The sequence below is a fragment of the Polyodon spathula genome, chromosome 1, assembly GCF_017654505.1.
Source record: "Polyodon spathula isolate WHYD16114869_AA chromosome 1, ASM1765450v1, whole genome shotgun sequence".
Taxonomy (NCBI): Eukaryota; Metazoa; Chordata; class Actinopteri; order Acipenseriformes; family Polyodontidae; genus Polyodon; species Polyodon spathula.
Window position 1 is genome coordinate 68,323,175 of NC_054534.1, and position 13,740 is coordinate 68,336,914.

General features: G+C 39.1%; 1 protein-coding gene across 1 annotated transcript in view; it reads left to right on the forward strand.

Annotated features, from left to right (window-relative positions):
* Positions 1-320: 320 nt before the first annotated feature.
* LOC121321503 (FH2 domain-containing protein 1-like) overlaps positions 321-13,740 on the forward strand; it is a 39,122-nt gene continuing 25,702 nt past the window's right edge. The window contains 1 exon segment of the mRNA XM_041260488.1: positions 321-503. The gene's annotated coding sequence lies outside the window, so the exon portion shown is untranslated.

The following is a 13,740-nucleotide window of genomic DNA, read 5'->3' on the forward strand; positions in this document are numbered from 1 at the left end:
TGTACTGTACTATGGGTGAGGGGCTTTTTAATTATGATGGACAAAATGTACTTAAAAAAGAAGTGTGGGGGTTGCACTGGTGACGAGGGATCGGAATATTTTTCAAAACATAAAACTCAAAAGGACTATCAAAGCTTCATGTGATTCAACTCAATGACAGTTGAGCGATGTTTGTTGAAATTGTTTGTTTGTGTCTCTTTAACTGTACTTCCTTTCTGAATGACGCTGAAAATGTGACCCTGACCGCTGCAGGGTGGAGCCGGAGACAGCACTTTACCTGTGTCAGCTGTGTCCTTTGGTGTATGCGCAGGCGCGGTTATACAGCTTGCTGCTGCTTTTTTCATCCTTGCCTGTGTAAGGAGCGCCGCAGTATTGCAGAACCTATCAGCTGGAGGACGGGACAATAAGGAATATACACCTATTAAAACCGATGTTAATTACTTCGATCTGCATGGAGAAAACCAAGGATACTTTCATGTTTCCACACATGAGCCTCTGGACTGGTATGATTGCCCTTGAAATATATATATAGATATATACTGGGGTGTATTTATATAATATTAGAGATATTATTATATATATAGTATTACTTACCCTATTTATATATATATATATATATATATATATGAAAATTATCAATTAATTCTTCACAGTTGACAATTACATGTAATGTGACATGATTTGGGTCAACCATTGTGAAGTTGTATGTATTGAAGTTTTTTCTGGATATATTGTTCAGATTGACGCCTGACTGTAGTATTATGGGATGAGAAAAATAATAATTGCGGTGTGTAGCTGGTAATTATAACAAATTTAAATCACAGAACCCTTCACATTCCAATATCGAATGGGTTATTGTTTAGATGAAAAACGAACCTAAAGATCTATTATAATGAATTAAAGTTGGTATTTGTTTAATTGATGCTCTGACCTTATTTTATAATGCTGCATAATAATGCTATTCCCTGGACTGTCTTACCTTTTTTGCTATTTTTTGTTTTACAATAACGTGGTGCACAAGGGTGCAGCATATGAATGCATGTGTGTGTATGTATATATATATATATATATATATATATATATATATATATATATATATATATATATATATATACATACACACACACACACACACACACACACACACACACACAAGGATAAAAGAAAGTAGAACCAAACCTTTGACTGAAATGACCACATCCTTAAGAAAATATAGCTTGCATAAGCTTTGAGTGTGTTTTAGATGTGTAGGGGCTGTTAGCTTAGCATTATAAAAATGAGTTGGAGCTTATTGATTGAAACCCATTATTTAGTCATCTGTGCCAGTACTTTTTTATTGATCAGAGTTTATTGTTTTGATTAATAGCATCCTGTTGCTTTATTGTTCTGTTAAACCCTTGCTTGCCGCGTTCTGAAGTAAAAACATTTAAATGGTATAGAGGCTAATTCTTCGGTCAAGAAATAAAGAAACTAACTCGGCACACTAGAGTGATTGTTGTGATGTTAAACTGGGCATAAAAATGCTGTGAAGTAGTCTAACCAGTAATCGGAAGCCTTCTCAGTCACGACGGGTCAAATAGAATTTGCTTTCGTGAAACCAGCATCGCAACCTGTGGCGTCTCCGGCTGCCGTTGCAGCATAGGCATAGAAACGACTAGTGGGCGCTAAAGCGTCGCTTCTCCGTTGTTTGCCTAAATAAATTAGTGATTAAACTTGATAAAGCGAGGTAATCAATTACAGTAGGCTAGTGGACAAACTAAGTGTTTATGTATGTAAAAGCTCTCCTGTTAGAAGTGTGGGGGTGTCAAGAAGCATGTATATGCTGCCACCACTCAGTTGAGCTGCATTTGCTGCTGGAACTCTGATCAAGCCTCAGGCTATAGTTGTACACGCTATACACTGAAGTATTTTTTTGTCATATACCGTACTGTGATTGTATGTTTGCATGTGATTTGTGCATTTACTTACATAGGCCTACCGCATGGACACAATGTTCATTTAAAAACATTATTTATGGCATGGGAACGTGGTTGTGTTCCAAAGTTATGCAGTACAATGTTTTGCCCCCTATGCCACCTGTAGTAAAATACTAAAATATGAATGTATTTGTAGAGGAACTAAAGTAAAATATGCTACTGTGTGCTCTCTATCTCTGTTTTTTGTGCCATTTGATAAATCTGTATTTCTTTTTGTGTTTTAACATTTTTGCAGAAGTTAAATTTAAAAATGAAAAAAATATGCCCTGGACCTTATGACTAATATACATTTAGACCTGTGGCCAAAAAGCTGTGTACAACATGTGAAATAGGTTTCCAGCGAGTCGTTGATGTTTATACAGGAGCAGATACTCTATAACTCAATTAAAATGAACATCTTCATATAGGATATTTATTATCTATATAGGATATTTATTTTTTTTGTTATCTCTACTGGTGGCAATTACGTAAATATATCAGTACAAGTACTATCACAATACAAATTGAAGTGGATCTTGGTGTTTAGTTTACATCATCTCCTTACCCATGTGATGGTCAGAATCAGGGCGTGGTTTAGTCAGATTCTCAATGCATTTTACATTCTGTTGTCTCTCTGCTGTGTCTGGGTTTTCATGGCTACCAAGAGACCTCATCATGAGTGCACTTCATTGCCTTTACCTGAAGCAGCTGATGGATGGGGAATGAGAAAGAGGCATAATGCAAAACTACACAGAGCAATTGTTATTGTGCATTGGCGTTTGGTTGCTAAGATAGGTCTATATGCATATACACAGTACATGGGTGACTGGGCAAAGCTCACAATGACGCACCCTGTCATGTCGTATTGAGTCATTGTATATCTAATAACCTAAAGGGGACATAGGTGTGCTATTAATTGGCAGGAATCTTGAAGACCAAAGAGCATCCATTATCAATGTAAAGAACACACTGCTTTATTGTTGGTATAAAGTACTGTAACTACAAAAACATGTTGATTTTTAATACTTTTCTGCTCAAGTGGTGCTGTTTCTGAAACATCCATACAGGAGACTGCTGTAATTGAATCCAGAGCAACTGGGCCAGCGCGTGACACGAAGGTGACTCGGAAAGCTTCATTTTCATATGCGTTTCAGATTTCTCTGCAGCCTGCTGTGACTTGTGTGCCCCTGTTTAGACACTACTGAGCACCAGTTACCAACAATGGGGAATATTTGTGTCTGTATTTTTGGGCTGCTGCGTTATAATGTTGAATAATCTGAGATGTATGCGAGTAACAGATGATTGTCTGTATTGTCTTAATAGAGTGAGGTGTGAGCATGCATACAGTATATCCTTCACTGGAGCAGGCAACAGTGTAAACTTGAAGTATTGTGGCACTGCAACGTTGCTTGTTGCTTACTGTGTGATTGCATTTAAAGAACAAGTGCATGGTGTTGTGTGTACACAGCAGACTTGTGGGGCCTGCCCATGTAATAGCAAGGGACCAGATGCTGTGGGTGTAGTCCACAAGAGCTGTGAAATCATGCACTGACTCCACAGCCCCATCTATAATGTACAGAATGCCAACCTGCCTTTTTTGTTGTGTCCTTAACAGATGCCTATGATGTACCCTTGGATACATACATAAAATGTCATCCATCTCCCCTCTGTCATGCATTCACTGTAGTTTTACTTTGCCATGCCTTTACCAGAGTATATTGCAGTTACCATACTGCAGTGGTTGATTGGTCTAACATATTCACGATTCAGCTTTGTCTGGTGAGTTTAAAGGACTGCAGTGGGTGGTATCTGTGACCCAGTTTTGGCTTGCTCGGCAGTGTGAATCCCTGAAATTGGGTTAATTGCCAGTGTAGACACTTTGCATGTAGTATTGCAGAATTTGCTTGGAAAAATAAATACATGAAAAATGTATTCAAGGAGCCTTGGCAATAGAGGGATGTGCTCCAGCTGCAGAATAGAAAGTTTGTGTGCCCACATAAAGACAAGTATATAGTACAGAGCTCTATTTGAATATTTTTAGCTCTGGTTCTTGGGTTAATGTCTTCACTGAATATAAAACAGCAGAGATAATATATTAAAATTTACAAAGTAAAACTCTGGAGAGAAAATGAATATTGATTTTTTTTATTGAAGTCTACTGCTCTAGACTACTTGTATGCATATACTTTGTGTCCTCAAATGGGTGAGTGAGTAGGTAGTGCAGTGGTGTTGTTATAGCAGGCCTTTCACCTCAGTGTAGCTTTCCATAGACATGAACAGTATTCCACCACACAACTGGCAATGGGAATCTTTTTTTAAGACTCTGAAGTAAGTAATGTCTATAGATTGGATTGGCATGGAGACTAATCTGCTCTCTCGTTGTATTCTTCACTTGGTAACTTTTAATAGCAATATTGCTGGCAGTATTACCAGCAGCTTCATGTAAATACAACATGTTGCTGTCCGGGGATGCTGCTGCTTTAGCAATTCTCATCTAATGTATTGACGATAGCGGTGATGAAACAGAAAAGAGAGGAAAAACTTGGACAACAGGATACCTGTCTGTGAAAAACAAAGACGAGAACAGGGGGCGTACAAAAATCTCATGAAAGAATGATCAACGATTATAGCCAGTTTCTTGAAGTGTTGGATCTGAAAGCATGGTAAAGCATCAGCTAGATCATTGCTTTTTACCAGTTGTGTGAGAAGCATGGATTGTTATTGCACTTCCAAGTTATTCGCCTCATGAATTTCATAATATCAAGAGACTTTGAGCGGCCTTTATTTATGATTGACATGGTGGCTTGGGTTCTCACAGTGAAACAAGGTTGATTTGGATTTCCATGATTGACCCCATAGAGCTATTGCTACACTAATGGGGTATATTTTGTACAGGGCAGAAGAGCGTTCTGGCATGGGCAAGTGGTCAAATTCAGAAGGCCATGCTCCATAGAACTACTGGCCAGCCAAGTATCCTTCAAAACCAAAGGAAGGGGAAGAGTCAGTAAAAAAAGCTGGATATCATTGGGATCAGTAAGATGCTCTTCATAGAAGAAAGATATACCATTCCAACTGTCTAGGAGGTGGGACCAGAAGGCAAGGTTGGATTAACAACTGGCTGTTATGGTAACGTGGTGCAGTAGATCTTTAACAGATGAAGCTAGATGAGAAGAAATTAAATAAAGGATTGGCCTTGTGGTATGATCCTCATAGCATAATTAAAGTGCCAAAGTAGACTGAGTCACTGCTATTTTGTACACGATTTTAGTTTTAGAAACAGCTTGATGTATTCACATATCCTAGTTAGTTTCTCTTCTGGAAGCCGTGCTTTGAAGTTGTCCAAGATGGTGCCCAAAACTTCTACGGAAGTAAGGTCCTAGAGTTTTTTCTTCTGCTGGTGGAACGGCGAGTTTTTAAAAACCAACTTCAGAGTTGTTAATTGTTGATCCATAGGTGAAGATGAAAAATCGATCAGAAAGAAATTGCTTGTTTCATTGCTTTCACTGGTCGATTGTGAAGGGCTCGATTGAGGCTGAGTTGCTTTTGACAACAAATCTCGCCAAGTCAGCCCTTGGTCACTAGATTTGACAAGAAATTTGCTTGTACTTTTTCCAGGCATTGTTTTTGTCTTGTGTTGTCTTGTTTGTCGTGTCTTGTTTAGTGTTTGTGTATTGTAAGGGTATGGGGCACACCGTTAGTGTGTGTGTGTGTGTGTGTATGCGCGTGTGTGTGGTGTGTGTGTGTGTGTGTGTGTGTGTGTGTGTGTGTGTGTGTGTGTGTGTGTGTGTGTGATGGCCGAGACCCTCCCCTGAGGCCATAAGCAGGGGGGGAGGCGAGCTGCGAGTGGGAGAACGTGTGTAGATTCCACTGGAATGAGGCCTTAAGGGACAGAGCTAAAGGATTAAAGCGAGTGCCTATCTGTGAAGCAGTGAAAGAGCCCAGAGTGAGTTGAAAGAACAGAGAACGAGTGTTGGAGAAAAGAAAAAGAAGAAGTGAGAGGAAGCACAGAGTGAGGGAGTTGTTTTTATTTATTGATTGGGTGTGAACCCTGACCCAAACAGTGATTCGCTGTTATTTTATTTTATTTAGTGCAGTAATTAACAGCAGCAAATTTGGAATCCCATCTGGTCTCCCTTAGACTTGTTTCACTTCCAACACAGCACTTCATTACAATATACAGTGCCTATAGAAAGTCTACACCCCCTTGAACTTTTTTCACATTTTGTTGTGTCAGTGCCTGTGGCAAAGTGGCTGGTAAGGGGAACAGCTGTAGCAGTGATGCGGTGCAGGAGTGATGAACAGACAACGGTGGTTCAGTGAACAAGTGCTTTATTGCTCTTTTTCCAGGTCTGGCGACCGTCAAATAATAAATCCCCGGCAATACACAACAATGTGTAAAGCACGGGGATAATGAAAACAAGGGCACAGTCCCGAACAAAAACAACGGCGCAGTCACCAGTCCTGGGTGATCGAAAACATGCAGGTGCTCAGTGCAGTGGTGCTCCCGATAGTGCTTTCCTTTCGACAGCTCCGGAGGTGTGCGTTAACTGTCTACTAGTGCGACAAAGACAGACAATTACAGACAGACAGAAAATAACACACAACACGTTTCTCAAATACTCTCTGAGAGCTCTTCCCTCAGTCATTCTCTCCTAACGTTAACCCAAACGAAGGAAAAGATCAGCGCTACCCTGGCCCCTATATGTAATCCCACGTGACATCTAGGTAAACGGTTGCAGCTGCCTTATTACTTGCAGCCTCCCCTCGTTTACCTTTCAGGTCAATACGGTCTTACAACAGAGTCTCGCTTCTTTCCACGCTGACCCACTTCCCGGTCCCGGAAACGAACTGTCAGGCCAGCCCTTGCAGATACTTCTCCTCTCGTTCTTTAGCGCCCTCACAGGTCGGGAGGAAGATTTAACACCAGAACTCATTGTATTTCCGTCACAGTGCCTCAGAGTTTCATGCATTTAAATGAGGATTTTTTTCAACTTATCTACACACCATACTCCACACTGTTAAGGGGGAAAAAAGTTATATATTAAAAATACAAAACTGAAAGATCATATTTGGATAAGTCTCCACCCCCCCCCCCCCCCCCCCCCGAGTTAATACTTGGTGGAGTCTGTTGAGATAGGTCTCTACCAACTTTGCACACCTAGATTTGGCAATATTTGACCATTCTTCTTTACAAAAACTGTTCAAGCTCTGTCAAGTTCCTTGGGTAGTGTTGATGGACAGCAATTTTCAAGTCATGCCACACATTTTCGATTGATTTAGGTCGGGGCTCTGACTGGGCCACTCAAGGACATTTACCTTTTTGTTCCTTAGCTACTGCAGTGTAGCGTTGGCTGTGTGCTTTGGGTTGTTGTCATGCTGAAAGGTGAACTTCTGTCCCAGTTTCAGCTTTCTTGCAAAGGGCAGCAAGGACTTCTCTGTACTTTGCTGCATTCATTTCCCTTTCTATCCTGACAAGTGCCCCAGTCCCTGCCGATGAGAAACATCCCCATAACATGATGCTGCCACCACCATGCATCACAGTAGGGATGGTGTTCTTTGGCTGTTGCACTGTGTTGGGTTTGCGCCAAACATAACGTTTTGCATTTAGGCCAAAAAATTCCATTTTAGTTTTGTCAGACCACAAAACTTTTTGCCACGTGGCTACAGAATCTCCTGAGTGTTTTTTTGCATACTTCAAATGGGATTCAAGGTGGGCTTTCTTGAGTAAAGGCTTCCTTCTTGCCACCCTACCATACAGGCCAGGTTTGTGGAGTGCTTGGGATATTGTTGTCACATGCACACTTTGACCAGTCTTGGCCATAAAAGCCTGTAGCTCTTGCAAAGTTGCCATTGGTCTCTTGGTAGCCTCTGTGATCAGTCTCCTTCTTGCTCGGTCATCCAGTTTGGAGGGACGGCTTGATCCAGGTAGGGTCTTGGTGGTGCCATACACCTTCCACTTCTTATTAACCGTCTTGACCGTGCTCCAAGGGATATTCAAGGCCTTTGATATTTTTTTATACCCATCCCCTGATCTGTGCCTTTCAACAACTTTGTCCCTGAATTCTTTTGAAAGCGCCTTGGTGCTCATGTTTGAGTCTTTGCTGCGAAATGCACTACCCAGCAGAGGGAACCTACAGGAACTGCTGAATTTATCCTAAAATCATGTGAATCACTACAATTTAACAGTGGAGGCCACTTAACTTGGTGTGTGATTTTGAAGGCGATTGGTTAGACCAGAGCTAATTTAGGATTGGACACTTATCCAACCAAGCTATTTCAGTTTTTATTTTTAATTAATTTTCTGCAAATTTCTAGAATATTTTTTTCACTTGGATGTTGTGGGGTAGGATGTGTAGATAAATGAAAAAAAACTATTTTAATGCATTTTAATTCCAGGCTATAAGGCAACAAAAGGTGAAAATTTTGTAAGGGGGTGTAGACTTTCTAAAGGCACTGTATATAATATATATAAAAGAGTGAAAAGGGAGGGCGGCAAAAATCCTTGCGCCGGGCCTGCCTCCAGGGCAGGCTAGAGACAGACCCACGGGGCAATTTGGAGGCACTTACATTGCCTTAGCTTGTGCTAGCCCTGCTGTGTGTGGGAAAAAAAGGAGGACACTGGTTTCCAGCGCTGTCAATCCAGCATGAACAGCAAGAAAAGAAAAGTTAATTCAGAATGGAACTCATCATAGCCTGAAGGCACAATCAGCTCAAAGAGTTTTAAGCAGTGTGGGAGGGCTAGGGCTCCAACCTTGATGACTTCAAGGCAAGAGCTGGAATCCCAGCAGGTTACATAATACAGATTTGCACAGAGTGACGCTCACATTCGAAGTGTGAGAATGAGTGGAACGGTCCTTTGGTTTTGGTTGTTTGGAAGCATACCCAGTACCGACTGTCTGAAAAGCATTTAACCTTTGGGACAACTTTCCTTTCCTTTTATTTTTTTTTTTTTAACTTATTTAAATAAGCCGGAACCAAAGCTGCTGAAGCCATACTGTGTATTAATGTGACTGCTTGGCTAATGGTAAATTACTTATTTGTGCACACTACAAAACCACCACTATCCTGCATTCAGGCATTAGGATCGACTATTGTTGTAAGTTAGGAGTGAATTTGCATATAGTAATGCAACTGGCTATGCTTCATTTATTTTTTTAATTTGTCATGGTTTTGACAGGACAACATGTTGGTTATTCCAGTTGGTCTCATCCTTCAATAACACCACCAAACAATTGTATCCTTCAAATTCTTCTGTAGCATAAAACACACAATAATAAAACCTTCTTAGTCCAGTTGACAAACACTTTGGCTTACATTTTTTTTTACAGAAAGATAAAACTGGACTAATACGTCTGTAGTTTTTCTCAGTGCTTATATAGTGCTTTGCACTATATGGACAATTTGTATTGTGATTGACATAATCTTAATTCTCTGTTTAACCCTGCCTGAAAGAATGAAGGATGTCAGGTGCTGACAGTGTCCTTATTAAAGCTGGCAATAGTGACTGTGAAGTAACTTTAAAAAAATGGATGGTGAGTAAGTAGATTCAAGAAAATGCACAGAGTCCTTTTCTTCAATCAGTTGTTAGGTTTATTGAAATATGCAGGGAGTCTGGTCCCAGGTACAGGAGCCTTTTAGCTCTTTTATGCTTTGCATTCCAAAAGTCTTAGAGCCTGGCCTTCTCTGGTCCACAGCATTGTTATCTTGTTAGCTTGCAGTCAATGCTGGGCAAGAAGCTTGTAGACACAAGGTCTCTATCAATTGTTAGCAGTACATGCAATTTGAACCAAACAGTCTGCTATCTGCAATATTAGTCTCTTTTCAGAAAAGAACACCAGTATAGCTCTGCCAGTCCACATGCGTAGGAAACTGCTAATCAATTCTCGATCCATGTTTTCCAACAGACTGCTTGCAAAATTCATGTAGCAGCACCACCCCTTTCACCCTTTTGTAGGATCTTTAACATCTTTCATTCATTTTTTTTTTTTTTTTTTTACTGGATTTTAAATTTTACTTTCATTTGGATGAAGACTGAAACAAAAATGCAAGATGGTTCTATATGTTTATTCACCATGGAAATTAAATTAAATGACATTTAAAAGATTTTCCAAAGGGAATTGTATTTCGTACATAAATAACTCCATTGTAATTTACAGTTCATGCAAACTTGTATTATCTCTCTCTCTCTCTCTCCCTCTCTCCCCTCTCTCTCTCTCTCTCTCTCTCTCTCTCTCTCTCTCTCTCTCTGTGTGTAGCAGCTGTGTGTCTGCTGAACAGGTGCGGCATTGTGTTTACCTTAATGATTTAACCATGTTAAACGCCAAAATGAGAATTGGATGGGAATACAATGGGACGTGACAAAGCCCCTCAAAACTTTGAAGTGGCAGGTTTGTTCAAGAGGTTTTAAGAACAAATTCTAAGCAGGGTAAAAGTGGAGTGCACATTTTTAGAGAAATGTGAAGCTTTCAATAATTGAAAGGATTCGGTTACTTTTCTGAACAGGCCAATTTCTCTAGGGTTTTAAAAACGGTAATGGTGACAGACAGGATTAAATAGTAAAAAAAAAAAAAAAGAAAGAAAACTGAAAGAAATAAAAAAAAAAGTAACCCTTTGTTTGACCCAATTTCTAAATTCCAGCTATTTATAAGGAAAAGGTTAAGAAGAAAGGAGCATAATCTCACAGCTATTAGTAAAGTACTTGGGTAAAATAAAACCTTTCTGCAGCTGAAAAAAATAATTCCAAGATGCATACTGTTAGAAATAATTGAGAACCATGCAGGAAACTTTTCTTTCTCACTGGAGTTTACAATGGAAAATTTGCTACCTTATTTTTTTCAAGAATTACTATAGATTAGACTTTCGTCCATAGAATTACCTGTTATTTCCACAGCGTCTGCATCATGTAGCTGTAGTTTTTCCAGTTATACAGATATTTTTTTTAACTTTTTTCATCACTTTTGCCTGCTTGTCTTTCCCTCTTAAATTGTGGTGCTGGAGCTGGCACACTTGACTGAACATGTAGGATTAACTATACTGGATGTTTTACCACAGCTATGGTTGAGTGGAGAAGGATTAGGAAGCCTTATTCGCAAAGATGTTAGGCAGAGTTATTTAAAGACCTTTCTTTAATGATGTCGGCTTCTTGAACCATATATCAATGTTTCAATGCCCTGAATACCAAACGTTGTATTTATCTGAACAGTAAATAAATAACTCGCAAGTTAAACTTTTGTGAAAAGGACCCATATTATCATATCCTGGATTACATCACAGGCTCCACCCACATGGACATTTGAGCCTTTTCAGGTTTTAGGGTCATATTCATTTCATTCATGAAATCACTCCGTCTAATAGACAGAACACTTACAATTGTTAGCTTGTTATGAAAAAGTACATGTGACTGAATGTCAGTAATAAAGATATCTATCACCAACCTGGCTACAAACTGTTAATAGTTATCCACTCTATTGCTCTCTGGAAAAAGCCTCTGGAAATGAGCAATGCATGTTTCATTTTAACTATAAGAACATAAGAACATAAGAAAGGTTACAAACGAGAGGAGGCCATTTGGCCCATCTTGCTCATTTGGTTGTTAGTAGCTTATTGATCCCAGAATCTCATCAAGCAGCTTCTTGAAGGATCCCATGGTGTCAGCTTCAACAACATTACTGGGGAGTTGATTCCAGACCCTCACGATTCTCTGTGTAAAAAAATGTCTCCTATTTTCTGTTCTGAATGCCCCTCTGTCTAATCTCCATTTGTGACCCCTGGTCCTTGTTTCTTTTTTCAGGTCGAAAAAGTCCCTTGGGTCGACACTGTCAATACCTTTTAGAATTTTGAATGCTTGAATTAGGTCGCCACGTAGTCTTCTTTGTTTAAGACTGAACAGATTCAATTCTTTTAGCCTGTCTGCATATGACATGCCTTTTAAACCTGGAATAATTCTGGTCGCTCTTCTTTGCACTCTTTCTAGAGCAGCAATATCTTTTTTATAGCGAGGTGACCAGAACTGAACACAATATTCAAGATGAGGTCTTACTAATGTATTGTACAGTTTTAACATTACTTCCCTTGATTTAAGTTCAACACTTTTCACAATGTATCCGAGCATCTTGTTGGCCTTTTTTATAGCTTCCCCACATTGTCTAGATGAAGACATTTCTGAGTCAACAAAAACTCCTAGGTCTTTTTCATAGAGTCCTTCTCTAATTTCAGTATCTCCCATATGATATTTATAGTGCACATTTTTATTTTCTGCATGCAGTACCTTACACTTTTCTCTATGAAATGTCATTTGCCATGTGTCATGTGTCTGCCCAGTTCTGAATCTTGTCGAGATCATTTTGAACAGTGTTTGCCACTCCTCCTATTTTTGTGTCATCTGCAAATTTAACAAGTTTGCTTACTATACCAGAATCTAAATCATTAATGTAGATTAGGAATAGCAGAGGACCTAATACTTATCCCTGTGGTACACCACTGGTTACCACACTCCATTCTGAGGTTTCTCCTCTAATCAGTACTTTCTGTTTTCTACCAGTTAACCACTCCCTAATCCATGTACATGTGTTTCCTTGAATCCCTACTGCGTTTAGTTTGAGAATTAATCTTTTGTGTGGGACTTTGTCAAAAGCTTTCTGGAAATCTAAATAAACCATGTCATATGCTTTGCAGTTATCCATTATCGATGTTGCATCCTCAAGTTAGTTAGACACGATCTCCCTTTCCTAAAACCATGTTGACTGTCTCCCAGGACCCTGTTACCATATAGGTAATTTTCCATTTTGGATCTTATTATAGTTTCCATAAGTTTGCTTATAATAGAAGTCAGGCTTACTGGTCTGTAGTTACCTGGTTCAGTTTTGTTTCCCTTTTTGTGGATTGGTATTACATTTGCAATTTTCCACTCTGTCGGTACCATACCTGTATCAAGAGACTGTTGCATGATCTTGGTTAGCGGTTTGTAAATAACTTGTTTCATTTCTTTGAGTACTATTGGGAGGATCTCATCTGGCCCAGGGGATTTGTTTATTTTAAGAGCTACTAGTCCCTTTAACACTTCTGCCTCGGTTATGCTAAAGTTATTTAAAACTGGATAGGAACTGGATGACATGTGGGGCATGTTGTCCGTATCCTCCTTTGTAAAAACTTGTGAAAAGTAATCATTTAGTATATTTGCTATTTTTTTTTCTTCATCTACAATTTTGCCATTTGTATCTCTTAGACATTTAACGTCCTCTTTGAATGTTCTTTTGCTGTTGTAATATTGGAAAAACATTTTGGAATTGGTTTTAGCCCCCTTAGCAGTGTTCATTTCTATTTCTCTCTTGGCCTTTCTAACTTCCTTTTTGACTTGCATTTGCAGTTCTGTGTACTCTTTCTGTGTACTTTCTTTTTGGTCCCTTTTTAACGCTCTGTAAAGTGCCTTTTTTTCACTGAATATTTTTTTTAAATTGATCTATTAAGCCATTTTGGCAATTTAGTTTTACATTTAGATTTGTCTACTTTAGGGATGTAATTGTTTTGCGCCTCTAGTACTACATTTTTGAAGAACAGCCATCCTTTTTCTGTGGATGTTTTCTCTATTTTACTTCAATCTACTTCTGTTAGTCTCTGTTTCATACCTTCATAGTTTGCTTTTCTAAAATTGTAAACCTTAGCTTTAGTCATTACTTTGGGGGTTTTAAAAAATATTTCAAATGAGACCATGTTGTGGTCTGAGTTTGCTAGTGGTTCTCTGACCTCTGTTTTAGTTATTCTGTCTCCGTTATTTGAAAAGACTAAA